This window comes from Culex quinquefasciatus, chromosome 3 (assembly GCF_015732765.1).
Source record: "Culex quinquefasciatus strain JHB chromosome 3, VPISU_Cqui_1.0_pri_paternal, whole genome shotgun sequence".
NCBI classification, from domain to species: Eukaryota; Metazoa; Arthropoda; class Insecta; order Diptera; family Culicidae; genus Culex; species Culex quinquefasciatus.
In genome coordinates this window covers 79,113,245-79,134,664 of record NC_051863.1, presented here as the reverse complement: position 1 = coordinate 79,134,664, position 21,420 = coordinate 79,113,245, and the positions used below count along the sequence as shown (strand labels likewise).

General features: G+C 37.5%; 1 protein-coding gene and 1 non-coding gene across 2 annotated transcripts in view; one reads left to right on the top strand and one right to left on the bottom strand.

Annotated features, from left to right (window-relative positions):
- The window catches only part of LOC6035854 (protein slit), a 338,062-nt gene that overhangs the window by 181,953 nt on the left and 134,689 nt on the right, over positions 1-21,420 (bottom strand).
- Positions 16,876-16,947, top strand: Trnaa-cgc. The gene has a single exon. It is a non-coding gene; the product is annotated as a tRNA-Ala (tRNA).

Sequence of the window (21,420 nt, the reverse complement as noted above, 5' to 3'; positions counted from 1 at the left end):
TACTCTAACAAAGCTTTACCAACTGATTTAACATACAATTACTAGGAAAAAGTGTTATAATCCAAAGGAATTCAAGTTCTGGGTGTACGCAAACACTTTATATACTGTGCCAACAACCGGTATAGAGTAGCTTGTTTTGCCTCGAAACTTTTCCACGTGCTCTCTCTGCAACAAGGAAAAGGTTTATTCCCAGTTGTATACATAACATAATTAGCATAACCAACTTTTTCCATTTTCCGCCGTCCGATATACGTGTGCGGGTGGGGTGGGTGGGTGGTGCTTTCGACGGAGTTTGATGGCTCTTTCCGGTTTGTTGCATCCTGTCAGAGAAAAAGAGGGGCAAAAAGCGGTGGGACAACGCGAGCGTGAAGCAAATCAAACTTTTATTCGAAACGGCTAGAAGGGTTTCCTAATTGTGTTAAATTTTACGATAAAAGGATACAACGGTTTTTGTGGAATTCCCTGAGGAGTAAGACTATGTAGTTTTTTCAGCAAGAAATACCTGTTCGGCTTGAAGTGCACAATTTCGGAGATGAAAACTTACCTGAAAAAAGACAAAAAGAAGAAAAGTTAATAATTGAGTTGACACAATATTGATTCAAGCAAAACAGTGAAATCCCTGAGCAAATAATTGTTTCTCGAATGTAATCACCGCAAAAAAAAACCCTCGTACAAAAAATAACTCCTCGTAAATCCTTCCACGGACAACATTTGGAACATCTGTGCAGCGACGTTGGAGGGAAAAATATGAAGCAAAATTCCACCAAACCATTCTACATGAATTGAGCCAAAAAGCAGATGACAACACTGAAAGCAGCCGCTACAAAAAAAAGCACATCCCATAATCGCAACAGCAACAGCAGTGGAGCCATGTAATTTGTAAATGGTTTTGTCTGACAATGCGAATGAGAGAGCGATGTGGTTTAATTGTTATTGTGTGTGCTTACGCGAGACAAAGGGCTGAAAATGGGAAAAGCTTTTTCTTCCGGAAATGGTTCGCGGTGTGTGTGTGTGTGCTGCTACTTTTTCACAGCCGCCAACCGATGGTGACATGTGTTTTATTCGGAAAATTTGTTGGGCTTCCGTGAGTCTTTTCAGTTGGTTTTTGTTGCGAAGATAACTTGTATGCCACTTAGCTGTGGTTTTCATAGTTTTTTCGAATAACATTCTGTTATATAATCACACTTATTTGTTTTAATGAATTTTGAATGAGGTTTCAAAAAACATTTTTAAAAATCTGTACATAATAAGATTTGCGATCAAAAAAAGCATAAGTGTTTAAGGTGATTGAAATTGAAAACACGCACTTTTAGATTTAAAAAACTTCAATGCAATAGTTTAACGAACACAAGCTACTATACAAACTCCATTACCCAAAGCTTAAACTATCCGAAGTTTCAATTATCCGAAAGTGTTGTAGGAACTTCGACTGAATGATTCAATCATATACATTTTTTTTAATTTTTTTTTCTAATTCATATTTTGGGACTCCTTTTGAGTATTTTTATTTTACAAAACAAAATGCATTTTCTTAATATGCATTGCATCCAATTTGGCCGCCTAGGATTTAAACATTCTAATTTTCTCTGACAGAATTCCCGAGATTTTTCAAAATCAGGAATTCTCGTATCCCGGGATTGTTTTTATTTTGTCCCAGTTTGCCTAAATTGAAAAAAATGCAAATTTTGGTCTGGAAACTCAGATTTTGTTGTGAAAAAGTGTGTTTAACTAATTGAATACTTAATAATCGATAGGAATGTTTCAACATGTTTTTTTTTATAAGAAATTTTGCCTTCCTCACTGAGGTAAGGCTATAATCCTGCTCGAAAAATGAACTTTTGAAATACAGCTCGTAGACCTATATTCATGTATACCTATCGACTCAGAATCGAAAACTGAACAAATGTCTGTGTGTGTGTATGTGTGTGTGTGTATGTGTGTGTGTGTGTATGTATGTATGTGTTCAAAATTCTTGCCAAGTTTTCTCAGCACTGGCTGGACCGATTTTGATCAAACCGGTTGCATTCGACTTGGTTTAGGGTCCCATACATCGCTATTGAATTGTTTGAAGTTTCGATAAGTAGTTCAAAAGTTATGTATAAAAATGTGTTTTCACATTTATCCGGATCTCACTTATATGCATGAAAACTATGTCCGGATCCATCATCTAACCCATCGTTGGTTAAGTAATCGAGAGACCTTTCCAACGAATCCAAAACATTGAAGATCTGGCAACCCTGTCTCGAAATATATCCTCTTAAGTGGTATTGATGCACTTTTTTTAAGCCGGATCTCACTTAAATGTATGTAAACTATGTCCGGATCCACCATCCGACTCATCGTTGGTTAGGTAATCGAAAAATCTTTCCAACGAATCTAAAACACCGAAGATCTGGCAACCCTGTTTCGAGATATGGCCCCTAGGGTGTAATATGGTTGTATGGAAAAAAATAAAGTTGTCCAAATTTAGCGAGCACAGCAATTTTTCAGTTCCTTTTGGGGTCCTAAACAACTCCCCAAAGTTTGGGAACGATTGGTTTAGTCCTCACTTTGCGCAAAGCGATTTAATTTTCCATATAAATTTGTATGGGAAAAACATTTTTTTTGGATTTCGATATTTATAAAATCCACGTTTCACGCTGTACTAAAACCGGATTCATATTCAGATGCTCTAGAAGGTGCTCTACAACTTTCCCGAAGAGAGTATGATGCTAACTTGCTCCTAAAAAAAGATACAGCGTGTTAAAAACTCGTCTAAAATGTGTTTTTTGCTCGAAAATCACGTTTTAGACGAGTTTTGAGGACGCTGTATCTTCTCTTAGGGACATGCTAGCACCATACTCTCTTCGGGAAAGTTATAGAGCACTTTCCAGAGCATTTGAATATGAATCCGGTTTTAGTACAGCTTGAAACGTGGATTTTATAAATATCAAAATTAAAAAAAATGGTTTTTCCCATACAAATTTATATGGAAAATTGAATCGCTTTGCGCAAAGTGAGGACTAATCCAATCGTGCCCAAACTTTGGGGAGTTGTTTAGGACCCCAACAGGAACTGAAAAATTGCTGTGCTGGAAAATCGATTTTGATATTACACCCTAATGGCCACTTAAGTGATATTGATGCTCTTTTTCGAAGCCGGATCTCACTTAAATGTATGTAAACTAAGTCCGGATCCACCATCCGACCCATCGTTGGTTAGGTAATCGAAAAAGCTTTCTAACGAGTCCAAAACATTGAAGATCTGGCAACCCTGTCTCGAAATATATCCTCTTAAGTGGTATTGATGCACTTTTTTGAAGCCGGATCTCACTTAAATGTATGTAAACTATGTCCGGATCCACCATCCAACCCATCGTTGGATAGGTAATCAAAAAACCTTTCCAACGAATCCAAAACACCGAAGATCTGGCAACCCTGTCTCGAGATATGGCCACTTAAGTGATATTGATGCTCTTTTTCGAAGCCGGATCTCACTTAAATGTATGTAAACTATGTCCAGATCCACCATCCGACCCATCGTTGGTTAGGTAATCGAAAAACCTTTCCAACGAGTCCAAAACATTGAAGATCTGGCAACCATGTCTCAAGATATGGCCACTTAAGTGATATTGATGCTCTTTTTCGAAGCCGGATCTCACTTAAATGTATGTAAACGATGTCCGGATCCACCATCCCACCCATCGTTGGTTAGGTAATCGAAAAACCTTTCCAACGAGTCCAAAACATTGAAGATCTGGCAACCCTGTCTCGAGATATGTCCACTCAAGTAATATTTATGTACTTTTTGGAAGCCGGATCTCACTTAAATGTATGTAAACTATGTCCGGATCCACCATCCGACCCATCGTTGGTTAGGTTATCAAAAACCCTTTCCAACGAGTCCAAAACATTGAAGATCTGGCAACCTTGTCTCGAGTTATGATTACTTAAGTTATACGTTACGTTTTTTTTCTGGATTCAAAAAAAAAAAACAGAAATATGTGTCCAAACCACTCATATTACCCATTGTTGGTAAAAAAAGAGGAAGGCATCAACCACATAGGTGGATTAAGTTAGTTTTTTTGGATACTTTAGCATATTTGTTTGAAATTTAAAACATTTTTTTGTAATATTGCTATTTCTTAGGCACCGATATTGGGAGCGAATCAAGACAATTTGATTTGGATATTATTTTGATAAAATTGATTGATTTCGGTTGTGATAGGAATAGTACAACTAGATAAGTACATCGATTTTCAAATTGAATGCAATAGAATCCACTTTCCTTATTCAGACTGTTGTCCCGATTTTACTGGTATGGGGATGATTATTTGAAAAATATAGTAAATACAAAATTGAAAATTTAAAACTTTTCATTTTAAATTAATATCTAAAATTTATCCATGTATTTTTATTTTTCAAGCTTTTCTAGTCATATAAGAAAAAGGAAGTATATTTAATGACTTTATATTTACATTTGATGCATATTTATCCAGAGAACACACATTTTTACTCAAAATGTTACTACAATACAAACAATAAAATCAAAATTTTATTTTTTTGTGAAATCAAACGTTTGCAGATACATTTAATAAAATAATTCTACGCGGTAAATTTTTGGTGATTTTTTTATTTATCTTTTTGTCACTAAAACTTGATTTGCAAAACAGTACTATTTTTTATTTTTTTTCATTTTTTGATGTGTTTTAGAGGACATCAAATGCCAAGTTTTCAGAAATGTGTGGGTTGTGCAAAAAATCATTGACCAAGTTAGGAATTTTTTAATTAATACTGATTTTTTCAAAAAATCGAAATATTGGCCGCGAACATTTTTCAACTTCTTTGTTCGATGTAAAATCAAATTTGCAATCAAAAAGTACTCTAGTGAAATTTTGATAAAGTGCACCGTTTTCAAGTTAAAGCCAGTTTTATGTAACTTTTTTGAAAATAGTCGCAGCTTTTCAATTTTAATTAGTGCCCTTGTTTGCCCACCTTTGAAAAAAATATTTTTGAAAAATGATTTTGCTTTTTTGAACTTTGTTGATACGACCCTCAGTTGCTGAGATATTGCCATGCAAGTGATTAAAAACAGGAAAATTGATGTTTTCTAAGTCTCAACAAAACAACCCACCTTTTTCTAAAGTCGATATCTATCTCAGCAACTAATAGTCCGATTTACAATGTTAAAATATGAAACATTCGTTAAATTTTCCGATCTTTTCGCAAAAATATATTCAAAATGTTTAAACCAAGACTAACATTACAAAAGGGCGTAATATTGAATGTTTGAGAAGTAGAGAATTGCTCAACAACAAATGTTGCCTCTATGGTCTTTCTCAATCTCAAGAGAAAGTTTACCCCCTTTGAGGAATTAAAACATTTTTGAATAAATTCATAACTGATGTTGTACAATAATGTTATTACAAATCTGTTAAATATTCACCTTTTTATGTGTAACGGGAAGTATACAAATTTTTCCTCAAAATTATGCTTGAATTTAAACAATTAAATCTAAATTAGGTCAAACGCAATGCTATAATAAACAGTTTTGCTTAACTTTCATAAGTAGAATTGATTGGGGTGTACACAAAGTTTGTTCTATTGTTGATTAAACCAAGGAAGTAAAGCTTTTCGCAAAAAAAAAATATATTGATGTTGTAAATAGATTTGAAATTTGTAGCCAACATTTTTATTTTAAATCAGCTTAATTTCACCGAGTTTTTTTCTTCTAATCCAAATTTCTATTTGATTTACTGTTAAAGCTATTGGATTTTTGTTCAAAATTTCATCGGTAGCAATATCTAGTACAATTGGTCGAAAACATTTTTCAAAAATTTCAAAAACGATTTTTTTTCAGCCAAAATTATAATATTACCCTCAAAACTCTCAACCTGCAGTTTATTTTCCAATGCAATTTGAATGCAAATGCCTCGAATGAAAAGTGTCACAGTTTACACAAAGCAAACAACAAAATCACTTCAACTTTTTTTCCATTCCGAATTGCATAAATGATCATGATTGTTTTTTTTTTCCTGACACTTCTAACGACTTCATTAGTCGCCCGATTCAGCAAACGAATGTGCCACGTGACTCACATAAACAACGGACATTCGGGGAGAGAGCAAAACAAAAAAACAGGCGAAATCAACCGCGCCAGGACGTTTCAAAAAGGGCAAAAGCCGATAAGTGGTGTTAATAGCTTATGCATGCAGGCAGCAGTCTCGCCCGGCTCCAGCTTTATACGCAAAGGATCATTACGACACACAGCTTGCGTTTTTCTTTCGCTGCTCCTCTGATGGTGCCCAATCTAACATTCCATTTTCTTGTTTTCCTTTCAGACGGACCGAGAAGGAGCTCCCCCCCCCCTTTCATATCTTGCGCCACCTATCTGTCCATACAATTTGCCACACACCGCCTCAAATGAACAGAAAAGTGGCACCGTCTGCGAGTGTGTTTGTGCGTTCTCAAATGGATAAAAACAAACCAGGCGAAAAGTACACACTAACACACACACACTGATGCAAACAAAGTCAGTCGGTTCAGCAACACCTTTATATTGCACCCCGGTTGGTGTCTTGCGCATATATTTCCCCTTCATGACGACGACGAGAAGCATCCTCTTTTATCTGCCAAATGTACACTATCTTTCCTCGAACCATTTCCTTTTATGTTTTTTCCAACCTCCCCATCCTTTGCATTGATGGTAGCGCTTCTGGCGACAGAAGCAAGCTTCCACCGGTCGTTCATTCATACATTCATTCATTCACTCATTCATTTGGTGCAGCAGCAGCAGCAGCAGGCGACGATCCAAAGGAGCTTTTGCCCCGTCAGTGGAGGATCTGCTCAGCTTACTGCTTGGGAATGGCTTTGCAAAAGGGTCTATCGGAGGTAGACACTTATTTGGATTAAATTGTAATATTAAAATTTCATGAATATTTTTTCTGACAATAACTTGATTAAAAACTTCAATGATTCCTTATTTTCTACTTCTGCAAAATAGCCCCTTTGCTTTTAACACTCCGCACCAACTTCTCCGCTGTCAAAGGTAAGCCTTTTGTCTCTATTTGCAAACAACTAAGGGTTTGCCGTCTGTCGCCAAGTCTCCTCGCAGTGCTAGACCATTTTGCCTTCCTCACTGAGGTAAGGCTATAATCCTGCTCTAAAAATGAACTTTGTATAAAAACGTCGTAGACCCACCTTCATGTATACATATCGACTCAGAATCAAAAACTGAACAAATGTCTGTGTGTATGTGTGTGTGTATGTGTGTGTGTATGTATGTATGTGACCAACAAACTAGCTCATGTTTCTCAGCACTGGCTGAACCGATTTGACCCGAACTTGTTGCATTCGACTTGGTTTAGGGTCCCATAGATCGAGTTTTATACAGATTGAAGTTTCGATAAGTAGTTCAAAAGTTATGTATAAAAATGTGTTTTCACATATATCCGGATCTCACTTAAATGTATGTAAACTATGTCCGGATCCACCATCCAACCCATCGTTGGATAGGTTATCAAAAGACCTTTCTAACGAGTCCAAAACATTGAAGATCTGGCAACCCTGTCTCGAGATATGGCCATTTAAGTGATATTGATGTACTTTTTGGAAGCCGGATCTCACTTAAATGTATGTAAACTATGTCCGGATCCACCATCCGACCCATCGTTGGATAGGTTATCAAAAGACCTTTCCAAAAAGTCCAAAACATTGAAGATCTGGCAACCCTGTCTTGAGATATGGCCTTTTAAGTGATATTTATGTACTTTTTTGTAGCCGGATCTCACTTAAATGTATGTAAACTATGTCCGGATCCACCATCCGACCCATCGTTGGATAGGTTATCAAAAGGCCTTTCCAACGAGTCCAAAGCATTGAAGATCTGGCAACCCTTTCTTGAGATATGGCCTTTTAAGTGATATTTATGTACTTTTTGGAAGCCGGATTTCACTTAAATGTATGTAAACTATGTCCGGATCCATCATCCGACCCATCGTTGGTTAGGTAGTTGAAAGACCTTTCCAACGAGTCCAAAACATTGAAGATCTGGCAACCCTGTCTCGAGATATGGTCACTTAAGTGATATTTATGTACTTTTTTATTCCGGATCTAAAAAATAGATGAAATTTGTGTACAACCCCATCAAATCAGCCATTGTTGGTAATGAGTGAGGAAGACTCCAACCACATATGTGGATTAAGTTAGTTTTTGTTTAAGCTTTCCTCTTCTCCAAGGGGTTAGCTCGAAACGATCTTCCTCAACGAAGGAAGCAGCCCCAAGCGTGTTACACTATCTCTTTATTATTTCACCGTTTGTTGCCCCCTTTGGCTTGTCTTCAGTGTTGGCGTCGCATGGGAGCTCTGTTGGGAATCCTTCACTGAAACAAAAAAATAGTACCAAATTCCTTTATTCTAGGAATTTTACCTCTTTTCCTTATTTAGTAATCTGGTTTTTGGATTACTTAATAAGGAAAGGAGCCAAAATTCCTAGAATTTAGGAATTTGGTACTTTAATTTTTTTTCAGTGTTGGAGCAGTTTTTCATAGAGTCGTATTTATGATTTTACTAATTTTTAAACTTTGCTGAAAACTTAATCAAAACTGCAATTTGAGACAGTATCTATCGCATGTTGGATACTTTTTGCCTTCCTCACCTCACTGAGGCATGGCTATAAAATCACTCGAAAAATGAACTTCTTACTGGCTGTACCGATTTTGGCCGGATCCACCCTATTCTGTCCGTTTTGGGGTCCCCTAAGACCCTATTAAATTTTATTCTGTTTAGTGAAGTACTTTTAAAGTTATGCCAAGAAAAAGTTTTTTTGTAGCTACAAAAAAGGGTGATTTTTGCATAACCTCAAAGGCCGCGTCTTTTTGCTTTTTTGACTTTTTGACCACGCGGGGGATTGGCAGCCACACCCCATTGCTGCGTATCGCCCGGTTGCCACATCGCTTAAGCAGTGTCTGCGTTTCTTCTGAAAAAAACTGTATTAATTATGTTGCTGCATCATTTTGTCTCGACAAAGATTTACACGAACTTTTTACTGAAATATATAACTCATGAGACTTTTCACCTTTATTTTGAAGAGTTGGTTAAAAAAGAGAATTAAAATAAAATCAATAATTAAAAAAAACAAATGAAAAAAAATAAAAAATAAAATAAAAAAAATTTTAAATTAATTTGTAAGTACCACCTAAAATACAACATGAATGCGAGGAAGGCACCAACCACCTTAAGGTGGATTAAGTAACGTTTTTTTCTAATCATTTCTCCCGGTATTACCGAAATAACAATCGCTTCTGTTTTACAAACTTCGTTTTATAAAATATCTCGTCTTAGTTTGGAATATGTTGTAACAGCCATCACGACATCCAACACTGATTTTTTTTGTCTCTCTAAAACAAATTAAATATTCATTAAATTCCTGTACTGAGCATATAAAGTACATACCGATGAACAATTTAAAGCATTTTGAGGATGATAAATCGTAAATTAAACCGATCCCTAAGATGCTATGGGGCGCGGGTTCGATTCCCGCCTTATCGTAATGGCCTTTTATAAAAAAAATATTTTGCCATTTCTCTTTACTGTCAAAAATCGAGAGACATGTCATTTTATGGAAAATTTAATATACTTTTTGAATCGTAAATAACCCAGAACGGTATTTTTTCATTTAGACCAATATTTTTCTTATTTAAATTTCGAGTTTTTTTCTAACTTTGCAGGGTTATTTTTTAGAGTGTAACAATGTTCTACAAATGTATAGTTGGTGAAAATAAAAAAAATATATACATAAACATAAAGATTTTGTATGTTTTTTCACAAGTCCGTTGCAAATATTTTTCAAAGCTTATGTCACTCCCCCTCCCCCTTCCCTTCAAAATTGGTCTGAAAAGTCAGGGGGCAAAAAAAATCCAAAAAACATCAAAATTTCCATGAAAATAGAAGTTGAATCAAATGAAAACAAGCTAAAATGCATTTTCTGCATTGATAATAATATTAAGCATGTTTAGGGTCGCTTGATTTTTTTTTTGAATTTTTTTGAAATTCCAATGAACAGCACCGCAAAAATGTTATTTTTCGCAAAAAATAAAATTTTCGTCAATTCTTAGATATTTTGGAATCTTATGATGGCAAAACAACTGGACAGGTGTATAATGCATTTTAAAACACTTTTTTCACTAAAATGTTAGACCCTGGCTCGTAATTTCAATTTTTATCCTTTTTTTATTTTTGCCCCCAACCCCTCACGACTTTGATCAGAGTCGAGGGACATAAACTTCAAAAAATATTTGCAACGGCCTTATCAGAATTTATCAAAAAAGATTTTTAAAAATGTTTCGATTTTGACCATTTTTGACCAGTTTTTCGAAGTTCAATCGAGTGCTTTTGAAGTAAAGTTTGAAAAGCTTATTTTGCATAAAAAGAATAATAAAATAGTAGTTTATGCAACAAGTTGCAAAAAGAGGATTTTTTCAGTACGAGTCGTACATTTATCCAACGAGGTTCACCGAGTTGGATAAATACGAAGAGTGCTGAAAAAATCAAGTTTTGCAACGAGTTTCATACAACATTTTTTGCAATTCCAAAAAACACACACTGAGTGAAATTTTATGTCAAATTTTCATGTATTTTGTCAATAAATCGTTTAAATCAAAAAAATGTTGAAAAGTGTTACTTTTCGAAACAACACCCATTTGAGTGCTGAAAAGTAGAACTTTTCAGCATTTATTTTGAAAAGTGTTGCTATTCGATTCTGTTATTTTTGGTACAGAAAAGTAGGCTATTTCGTCGTTCAAGAATGACAGGAAAAGTAAGTAGTTTCACGACGGAATTGCAAAAAATAATATTTAAACAGTATTTTTCCTTCGAAACTAGCAGGGGGAAGCTAAAATAATGGATTTAAGAAAAATATTATATTTTATCCTTTTAAAATGTTAGTCTTGATTCCAAAATTTTCAAAATATATTTTTCTAGAGGAGTTAAAAAAATCACAAATGTTGCTCTTTTACATTGCAAGTTGAACCATTAGTTGCTGAGATATTAGCATTCTATAATTTGGGAGCTGTTTTCAGAAAAATGTGAATTTACTCGATCAGTCATTATTTTTTTTTTGTTTGTGGGTGAGGTTCAGAAAAACTTGAATTTTCTTTATTTTCCTTTACTTTTATCCACAGTATTTCAGAAATATTTTCATAAATGGAAACTCATGGGCATTTTTTTTAAATCTAGACAGTATAATACAAACAGGTTCAGTTATTTATTTATTTATCTATTTTAGTACTCAAGTAAGTGCTTTAAAGTTTAACTTTCAGCACTTGTATCGTAAAGATATACATTCATAATCGTATTGATTTTTGACACGGCAAACAGTGAAAAACGTTATGAAAGAATACTCCACTTGGAATCTCATTCAATGGGTGTTTTCGGAATTGTTAGAAATAATTGTGATAAAAATAATGTTTATTCCACCGCTTGTAAAAATATTCACTACACAAACGAATTATTTGAGCACTTAGGGATATTTGCATTTCAAGCAAATCTGTCATAATTCTTCAAAACTGGTAGATCTTCCACATACGGTGCTTGTAAGTGCCCGTGTTTGCTTTACACGGACTCCTCCAAAATTCCAGGCAGCACTTTAGGATGATTTCCCACATTGGCGGCGAATCTCTAACCACGTGGGATGGGTCGCTGGCCAAATACTATGCTCCAACCGCACTCAAACACACACAAACCCACCAAGAGAAACATTTAAAAATGTTCGCGTCGTTTGCTCCACTCTGGTGGCTGTCATGAAACATTCAGTGAAGATACGTACAGAAGCGGAATAAATAATAACTTTATTTGAATATTATCTTTGGCTCTCTATCTTTTTACACACACATTCAACCCCGCGAGACTATCACGGAGATAAAACAAGGATGTTTCGGTCTGTTTTCCCTCCGTGCCACTGCGCTGCATCTTGGAAAGTCGTGAATTTTTCGCCACCGAGACCAAGCGCTTTCCTCTCCGCGGAGCACCATAAACATGGAAAATTGAAAAGGAAAGGAAATTGAAACACATGTAGCGGAAGCTCAACCGGGGGGGGGGACTGCTCCGCGCGCCAGGATGGAAAAACGGAAAATCGCTTTTCTTGCCCCGCAGTGAGGTGCGGAGCGGTGGCTCAACGTTATTCGTTACACGAGAAAATCGTTTCCTAAACAATTGTGGAAAATGTACGTGTGTTTGTGGGAAATCGTGCGCTGTGTGTGTGTGTTCTGAGGGTTTATTTTTTGGCAGTGGTGCAGAGAAAAATTTAATAGCTGTTTGCATATTGAAGGTGACTTTTATTCATATTTGCGTAAGAAACGTGCTCTCATTTTTATTCCACATTTTTTCTTCTCTCGTGAGATAAAACCTGACGCAGCAATTGCAAATCGGGTTTTGAATTCATCTTGAAGTGTCATTATAATTGCTGTAATACTTTAACTTTATTCTGTGTTCAGTTGTTCTGTTGTTCTGTTGTTCTGTTGTTCTTTTGTTCTGTTGTTCTGTTGTTCTGTTGTTCTGTTGTTCTGTTGTTCTGTTGTTCTGTTGTTCTGTTGGTATATTGTTCTGTTATTCAGATTCTCATGTTCAATTTCAATTTCAAATCAAACCTTTTCTCCACCAAGAACCGCAAATCATTTTCTTGCAGGTGCTCTAATTTTTTCCTTCATTAAATTCCATTCCCATAACATGTTGTTGTTTTTTTACGCTTTCCACAGCATTACCCTTCATTTGAGACCACTCCACACTCCAGGCGCACGCCACGAAACAACCTAGATAAATCAGCAAGATTTATAAGCCATCTCTCGCTCGCGCGCCAATATCATCAACCACCCCATGTGCATGAATCCTGCCTTAATCTCGTTGCCAGCGCTGAGCGCGCGGAGAGGTGTCAAGTCGTACAAGTGCCGCCTGGGCCGCGGTGTAGTCGTTTTACACCGCAAGTACATCTCTTTTTTATCCCTCACCGTGTGCGCAACTCCAGCTTGGTGGTTCTTGCAACCTGTTTGACATGCTGCCAGGCCAGCTAGGCTCTATCTCTGTGGCACCGATTTTCAATAAGCCTGTCCCCGGGGTTAGGACCGGGTCTCCGGCGGGGTTGCGCAATGGAATTATAAATAGTATCTTAGTGTGGTGTAGGTGGTGGTGGCACTTGAAACTATCTGACACTGGTGAGGAAGTGTGGCAATGTTTCAAAGTGCTTGCCTTTTTGAATTTGTCGGATGTGGGAGAAAGAGGTTTGGATTTCACTGGAAGGCACGTGTCCATGGTTGGGCGGCGAGTTGGTTGTCGGTTGGTCTGTTGAATTGAAGTTCTAAAGTCGGAAGCCATTTTTGTAAACATTTGACTCCACAATTGGTTGGGCAAGTTGTTTAGACGTTTTATGTTGAACATGTGTAGCGGAAGTTCTGAATGGGGGATATCCATTTCAGCTGAAAATGGAAGCATTGTTGAGTTATTGTTTAGTCGTAATTTACAAGTAAGTAATATTATTAAACAGGGTGGCTTCTCAAGTCGAAAAATTGGGAAAGTCGGGAAATTGTCGGGAATTCGCCAAAATCCGCTGAAAATCGGGAATTCACGATTTTCTTTGTGAAAAAGTCGGGAAAAGTCAGGAATTCCAAGCATTCTTGTTTGAAAATTATGTTTTAACTCTCGAATAATTTGGTAATATTTTGAACAATTTCTAAATTAAATTTACTCAATTCTGCTTTAGTAACATACTTTAGATTTAAGATTTTCACTGTTTGAACATGTTTGAGTTTGGAAACGCTGTTTAAGACATTCAAAATCTTATTAAATACAAGATGCTTTTTACACATATTTTTATAATATTAGTATGAATCAAATGATCGCTATTAATTTTTGTTTATCAAACAAGACGCAAAGTTAATGAAAACCTAATATAAAAATAGACCCTGATGGCCAGCTTAGAGTTATGATTCTATTTAATTTTGTCACACAGGTTGAAAATTTGAAAATAGTTTCAAAATGAGTTTGGCGATGGTATTTTTGGAAAATATTTCATTAAGTAATTTCAAAATATTTTTTTCTCAAATGTCACCCTTGAACTTTTTGTGAATATTTGTAAATTAAATGAATAAATGCAAAATTGTTTGAAAAAATGGTATCTTCAAACATTTTGCTCAAAATAAGTGGGAAAACATAAAATCATATCAGACTGAAGTTTTAATGAAAAAAAAAGGTTGAATCTTGACCATTAGATTAATTAACATTGTTGAAAAAAATCAATGAATTAATCAATAAAAAATGAAAAGCGAACTTGGCTTAAATATTTTTTATGCATTCCTTGATATTTTTGATCTTTGAAAAAAAAATGATTTTTTTAATTCAGTTATCTTCCAAAACTTCCATTTCCAGTTGAAACGAAGTATCAGAAAAAATACGTTTGCCAATTTAAAACCCGATTTAATATCACCAGAGGTGAAATAGAGCCTTTCTTAAACTCCGACAAATATATTGATGCAATTATTTTTTTAGAAACATAATGATACCACCCAGTAAGAATTTGACTTAAAGCTTCAAATCTCTTAAGGCCAAATCTCGAATGCATTTTTTTCAAATTTCAGAAGAACTTTATGGGTCGCAAGATAATTATATTTAATTAGGAAAAACATTTTGGATTGACATTGTTAGAAAAAAAGGGCACTCAGTCTTTAATGTTAGTCTATGATTAATTAAAAAAAAAATATGTATCGATATTGAACTTTGTCGATCTATTATGAGAAGCCAAAAAGAACACTTTCACGCGCAGTGTAAATGTGCTGGCGTCTATGCTTCAACTTGACGACTTGTCCGAATAGTCCAAAAAATACCTCTAAAAATGGCTTTGACCACATTTACTGGTCCAAAATTTAAATCGAAAACTAACTTAATCCACCTATGTGGTTGATGCCTTCCTCACTTTTTACCAACAATGGATAATATGAGTGGTTTGGACACATATTTCAGCTATTTTTTTAGGTCCAGAAAAATAAGTACACAGATATGACTTAAGTTGTCATAACTCGAGACAAGGTTGCCAGATTTTCAATTATGTGGACTCGTTGGAAAGGTCTCTTGATTACCTAACCAACGATGGGTCGGATGATGGATCCGGACATCGTTTACATACATTTAAGTGAGATCCGGCTTCAAAAAAGTACATAAATATCACTTAAGTGGTCATAACTCGAGACAGGGTAGCCAGATCTTCAATGTTGCGGACTCGTTGGAAAGGTCTCTCGATTATCTAACCAACGATGGGTCGGATGATGGATCCGGACATCGTTTACATGCATTTAAGTGAGATCCGGCTTCAAAAAAGTACATGAATATCACTAAAGAGGTCATAACTCGAGGCAGGGTTGCCAGATCTTCAATGTTGTGGTATCGTTGGAAAGGTCTCTTGATTACCTAACCAACGATGGGTCGGATGATGGATCCGGACATTGTTTACATACATTTAAGTGAGATCCGGCTTCAAAAAAGTACATAAATATCACTTAAGTGGTCATAACTCGAGACAGGGTAGCCAGATCTTCAATGTTGTGGACTCGTTGGAAAGGTCTCTCGATTATCTAACCAACGATGGGTCGGATGATGGATCCGGACATCGTTTACATGCATTTAAGTGAGATCCGGCTTCAAAAATGTACATAAATATCACTTAAGAGGTCATAACTCGAGGCAGGGTTGCCAGATCTTCAATGTTGCGGACTCGTTGGAAAGGTCTCTTGATTACCTAACCAACGATTGCTTGGATGATGGTTCCGGACATCGTTTACATACATTTAAGTGAGATCCGGCTTCAAAAAAGTACATAAATATCACTTAAGTGGTCATAACTCGAGACAGGGTTGCCAGATCTTCAATTATGTGGACTCGTTGGAAAGGTCTCTCGATTACCTAACCAAAAATAGAATGTTCGTCTCCGACCCCACGGCTACAAATCTGGAAAAAAATTAAGGGTTTTACGAGCGGTTTTGCAATGATGGAAGACGCAAATTTTTAAGAGCGGATACATACATTGCACAAGTATTTCAGAAAAAGAGCTCTTAAAATCAGGCTATGAGTTCCGGGTTTCGGGCCAAAATTCAATCGAAAGAGCGCATCCAAACCTTCAAATTAATGATAAGATTTTTTTTCTGGGACGATTTCCCGCCGTGCACGGATTTTTTCAAGATTTCTGAGAAAAGCATTTTTTCCAAAATCAAGCCTTAAACCTTTCTTTTGTAAGAAAGGCAAAAATAACGTGGACGTTTTGTTGAACTTTCGATTATTTTTCAAAGACTTATTGTTTGTGTTTCTACTCTGAATCATGATAATGAATTTCATTTTTGGAAGTATTTTTTTATTTGTTGTTCAGTAGCTGTGTTTGCAAAAATTGCCTATTTGTTAATTTTTTAAATTTATTTAGATTTTTTTTCGATGACTGACATTGACTTTTCTTTTTGAAAGTTTTTTGTTTAAAATCATTCTTTAGATAAGAAACGCCCTTATTCGAGCTTTCTGGAAAAGTCTGGAAAAAGTCGAGAATTTGAAAGTGGGATTTGAGTGGTCACCCTGTTAATATGCAAAATATTGAAAATATTTTTTTACAGCTCATCGCTACATCGCTCTTCATAAAATGAGTTAAATACCAACATTTGGAAAAAAGTTGTATCTGTATGGCAATGATACAATTTGAGATAAAGCCATATTTCATAATGGCAGTAAACGATGAACGCTCAAAAACAGTCAACTCTGGATTAAGACAAGACAAGAGTAAGTGGAGATAACGAAAAACGTGAAACAAAACTGACGAGGGATGTGAACTGAGAGCGTGCAACTGGCTAGCGACATGGAACACCACTTATCACCAAGGGGATGTAGCTCAGTGGTAGAGCGCTCGCTTCGCATGTGAGAAGTCCCGGGTTCAATCCCCGGCATCTCCAGAAGTTTCTTTTATGATGGTTTTAACTCAATATTTTTTTTTTACTAAATATGACTTAAATGCAAAAAAACTATTTCAAAAATAAAGAGCTAAAATTTTGCAACATTCTACCGCAAATAGCAACCAGCTTCAATCATCATAACTTTTCCCAACAACCATCATCATCTTCGCCGCCGCGCTCCACCGCAACTGGAGTGCGCCACTATCAAAGTGCGCATTTCTCTTTAATTTATTAAATAGTTATGTCTTGCAGGCGCGCACGACGACCATTCTCAGTCGTGTGGGCCTTCGTTTTTACGATTGTTTCGCACTCCACCCAATGGAACTCCAACTGTGTGAACCCATTTATGATGCTAATTCCCCCGCGGTTCTTCCAGTCCGTGAGTGCTCCAAGCGAGTGAGGGGCTCCAGGCTGGCTGGCTCCGTCATCACCTCCGGCTTCCAGCCCCAGCCGAACCCAGGCCGATTCAGATGGACGGATATCATGTCCGCGCATTAATGAGTTTTAAGTTTTGCCGGTGGTCAAAGGGGGATGTGGGCGGTAAGGCATAAAATTGAAATCACTTTTATGAAGTGTGCCCTCCACTCTCCCCCCATGACTCTGGCGGGGCCGCGGTTATATATGGATGCAGAGCAAATGGCCACAATGAGGCCTGGCCCGACCGTGGTTCCCTCGAGGGATGGGCAGACCGAGCAGAGATGAGAATTGCTTAATTACTTTATTTGCATCTCTGGAGAGTTGAAGTGCGCCGGCTGTTGAGCGCTACAAGCGCATAGTAATTAAAGATTAGGATTATATCACGGCCCGGACGGTGATAATTGAAAGTGAGCGCTTAAACTCAATTAGACTAAACTTTCGAGAACCTAGTGGGATGAGATGAAGACATTTGGAATGGGTAATAAAGGAGCGTGAAGGTAATTTTAAAGAGCAGCCGAGACTTATGCAGCTTGTTGCGCAACCAATCGATTTCCAACACCTGCATGACCTAACATTTCACGTATTCAACCTAATCAATCCGGTAGTAATTAGCGTTAATCAAGAAACAATTCACCCATTCGCACGAAGCAAGTTGCATAAAATCAACCTCCTCTATATGGTATCAATCACAAGAAAACGCCCCTTCCCAAACAACTCCCCGAACTGCTAGGACTCAACGTGTTCGAGCCGACTCCTTGTGCATTGTGTAGGATCTCGTTAGCAATTAGCGACTCACGTTCCGACAACACCTTCTACAAGAACGGCGCCACCTCACAATTAGGCGCGGAAAAAATAGGTCACCAGGAAATGTCGTTGATTGAGCCCGCTCAGGACACGTGTTCCGAGCGCTAAAGTGCGCCAATTTGTGTGCGGCCGCGGAGATGATTAGTTCCGATTATGCGGCCACCATGGGAACAGCACACGGTCACGAGTCACGAAATTGGTCGGTCGGTTTGACCGGTGACCACGTGATGAAGCATTTAGTCGGGGTGGCTTAGCAGATCAAAGAGTCGGGACACCTTTTAACGAACTCTATCCCGGGGTTGCAACTAGTTTTTGGATCGAGTCACAATAAATTAATCATTGGTCGGGTCGGCTTGGCCGTTCGAGTTGAAAGGTGTCATCGGTTTGGGAAGGATGTTTCATGTTTATTTAGTGCGTTGCAATCTCCAAATTAGTTTGACTAGTGCTGGCATTCCTGTTCAGTACGCGACGCGTATTGATCGCACGCTTCCAAATTGTTATGCACATAACTCATGTCCCGGTTGGAGATATACTCTAGTTTGTGTGCGATTTTACAGTGAGGACTTTTGCTGTGGGGTAATTTGCTCTATTAAAAAGAAAAATAATAATTTTTATTTCAACTTTTTTAAATTTCCAATAAGGCTCTTGTCATTTGCTATTCCTTGGCTAAAGATTTATATCCGTTCCAAAGAATATCAGAAATGCATATTTGAAAAAAAAAATCAAATTTGCAATTCGTCGCCATTGTGATAACTTGTCGTATGTGCATTTTGGGACAATTTGAGTTAAGAACGCCATTTTGTGCAGCTCACAATGCACAGTGGGCAAAAATGGATGAAAATACGAATCTTTTGATGCCGTCAGTTTCTGCCTCGATTGTTGACACTCTCAATAGCGGCAAATGACAGCAAGGGCCCATTTTGCCTCAGTTACCCCATTTTGTGTGTTTTTCGTCAATATCTTTAATTGCCGTTGTTTTTACACTTTGAAAGTATACTATTTTATATAAAAAATCACGAAAAATCGATTGGTGGAATTTTCATTGGCGGCAAATGACGGCAATGGCCCAAAAGCTCGTTTTGTCGTCATCTGACGCTAATTAGAGTGTTCTCAATCGATTCCTTGTGATTTTCTGCATAAAATAACATTTATTTAAAGTTTGAAAAACCACGGCAATTCAAGATATTAAAAAAATACATAAAATGGGGTAAATGGGGCAAAACGAGCCTTTGCCGTCGTTGGCCGTTTATAAGAACACCACCAATCGATTCCTCGTGCTTTTCTACATAAAATAATATACGTTGAAACTGTAAGAAATAATGTAATTTCAAGATATTTACGAAAAACTTATTAAAAGGGGTTAAATGGGGCAAAATGGGGTGTCACCAATCGATTTCTCGTGATTTTTTACAAAAAATCAGATACTTTTGAAGTGCGGCAAACTACGGCAGCTGAAGATATTCGAGAAAAACACCCTAAAAAGGCAAAATGGGGTAAAATGGATCACTTCCCATCATTTGCCGCTAATGTGAGTACCACCAATCGATTCCTCGTATTTTTTTACATTATAAATTATACTTTTGACAGGCAGGAACTGACGGCATCAAATGATCCGTTTTTCACCCGTTTTGCCCACTGTGCAATGCCTCACCTTTTGAACTTCACAGATCCCCAAAATTCGATTTCAATCCTGAGATATTCAACGAAATCCGAAAAAACTCCGTGCATTTTTGTCACTTTACATATGAAAGTAGATTCAATCTTGTCGTGCTATCTTGTCACTCCCTGAAAATTGTTGTAAGTGCGACAAAGGGCAAAGGGATTTCAGGTCAGGATGCGTTTGACGCACGTGCAAGTAAGACTACCGTAAACATTTGAAATTATAACTCGGGACTCCAGCAACCAACTTCAACAAAACTTCGGGACAATTCACATAATGTTCAGCCAAACAAAACGTGTTTGTTATTGTTTACATTGCGTGCTTTCGTTTTTGTTTATTCAAGGTCAAGCATTAAAACGCGTTTTTCTCGGAACGTCGAAATGGCGGGTGCGACAAGATAGCACGACGACGTCGAATTGTTCTTTTTTTCAGCAATTAAACGTGTACACTGAGATTCAAACCGAAGCACTTTGAATAAAGGACTACCTCTTAACCGTTACGCCAAGAGAGCTTGTAGGTCAAGGCTCAGTTGAAAATCAAGGGAACTAAATTCGGTTTCCCCTTTGGAAAAAAACGACAAATAATAATTTTAGTTCAAATTGGTTGGTTTCACAAAATCCTATTTTTTAATCTTCTTGAAATTTTGACAAAGCAAAATCGTCCCGTAGCACAATTCCCTTCGCTCAACCAGCACTTTATAGAGTCAGTGAGAAAGCTCCAATCTACACTACAAAGAGTTGTACGAATAGTGTGCACCACCCTACTCTGCCACCCCCCTCTCGCTGGACAACAAGCACACAGTGCATTTGTCATTCTACTGATGGTGCAATTTTCACGCTCGGACCACGTCTATCGGAATTTCCGCTTCTGTGTGGCGAATGCGTTTTCCCGGCCATCAACCGTTCCGTCCGCCACCGCCGTCCACAGGGGGAGGAAGAAGCGCTACACGGGAAAGAATGCCGTACATGCGGAAATGCTGCTGCTGCTGCAGTGGTTCATAACACGCTGAAACACATTATTCGTATGCTACGAGCATATCAGCTGGGCGGTAGGGTGGTTCTTCCTAGTCAGGATGTATTGAAATGAAAAATTTAGCAAACTTCAATGAACCACCCAAGAAATCTCACACAGGACAAAACCGGTGAAGCAGCACCGACTGATGATGATGCTGTGTGCCAAGAGAGACAGCTCCTGCCAACAGAGAGGATGCTGGAAAAGCGCGCGAACGGTGATGATTTTCGGTGCTGGCCTAGTTATGTCTATTTGGACTGGAACTCTTTTTTTTTCGTGCTGCCACTGTTCATCGGATTGAAAATCACACCAAAAATGGATTTAAGCGTTTTGCACGTGATTCAATATGCAGAACCGGTGAATAGTCAAATGCATTTTTAAAGGATAACTGACGCGGACGGAATTAACTACCCGGAGTCGGGGTGGCGGGGTTGGAGCGCAGGGATAAGAGCTGCAGGATGACAAGTTGGCAGGAACAAGGCTTTCTGGCAGTTTGAGTGGTCATTTTCATTAGCATGAGCTGGAATTAGAATCGAAATTGGGGACGCGATATGATGTTTGACAGCTATCGGCGGAAGTTG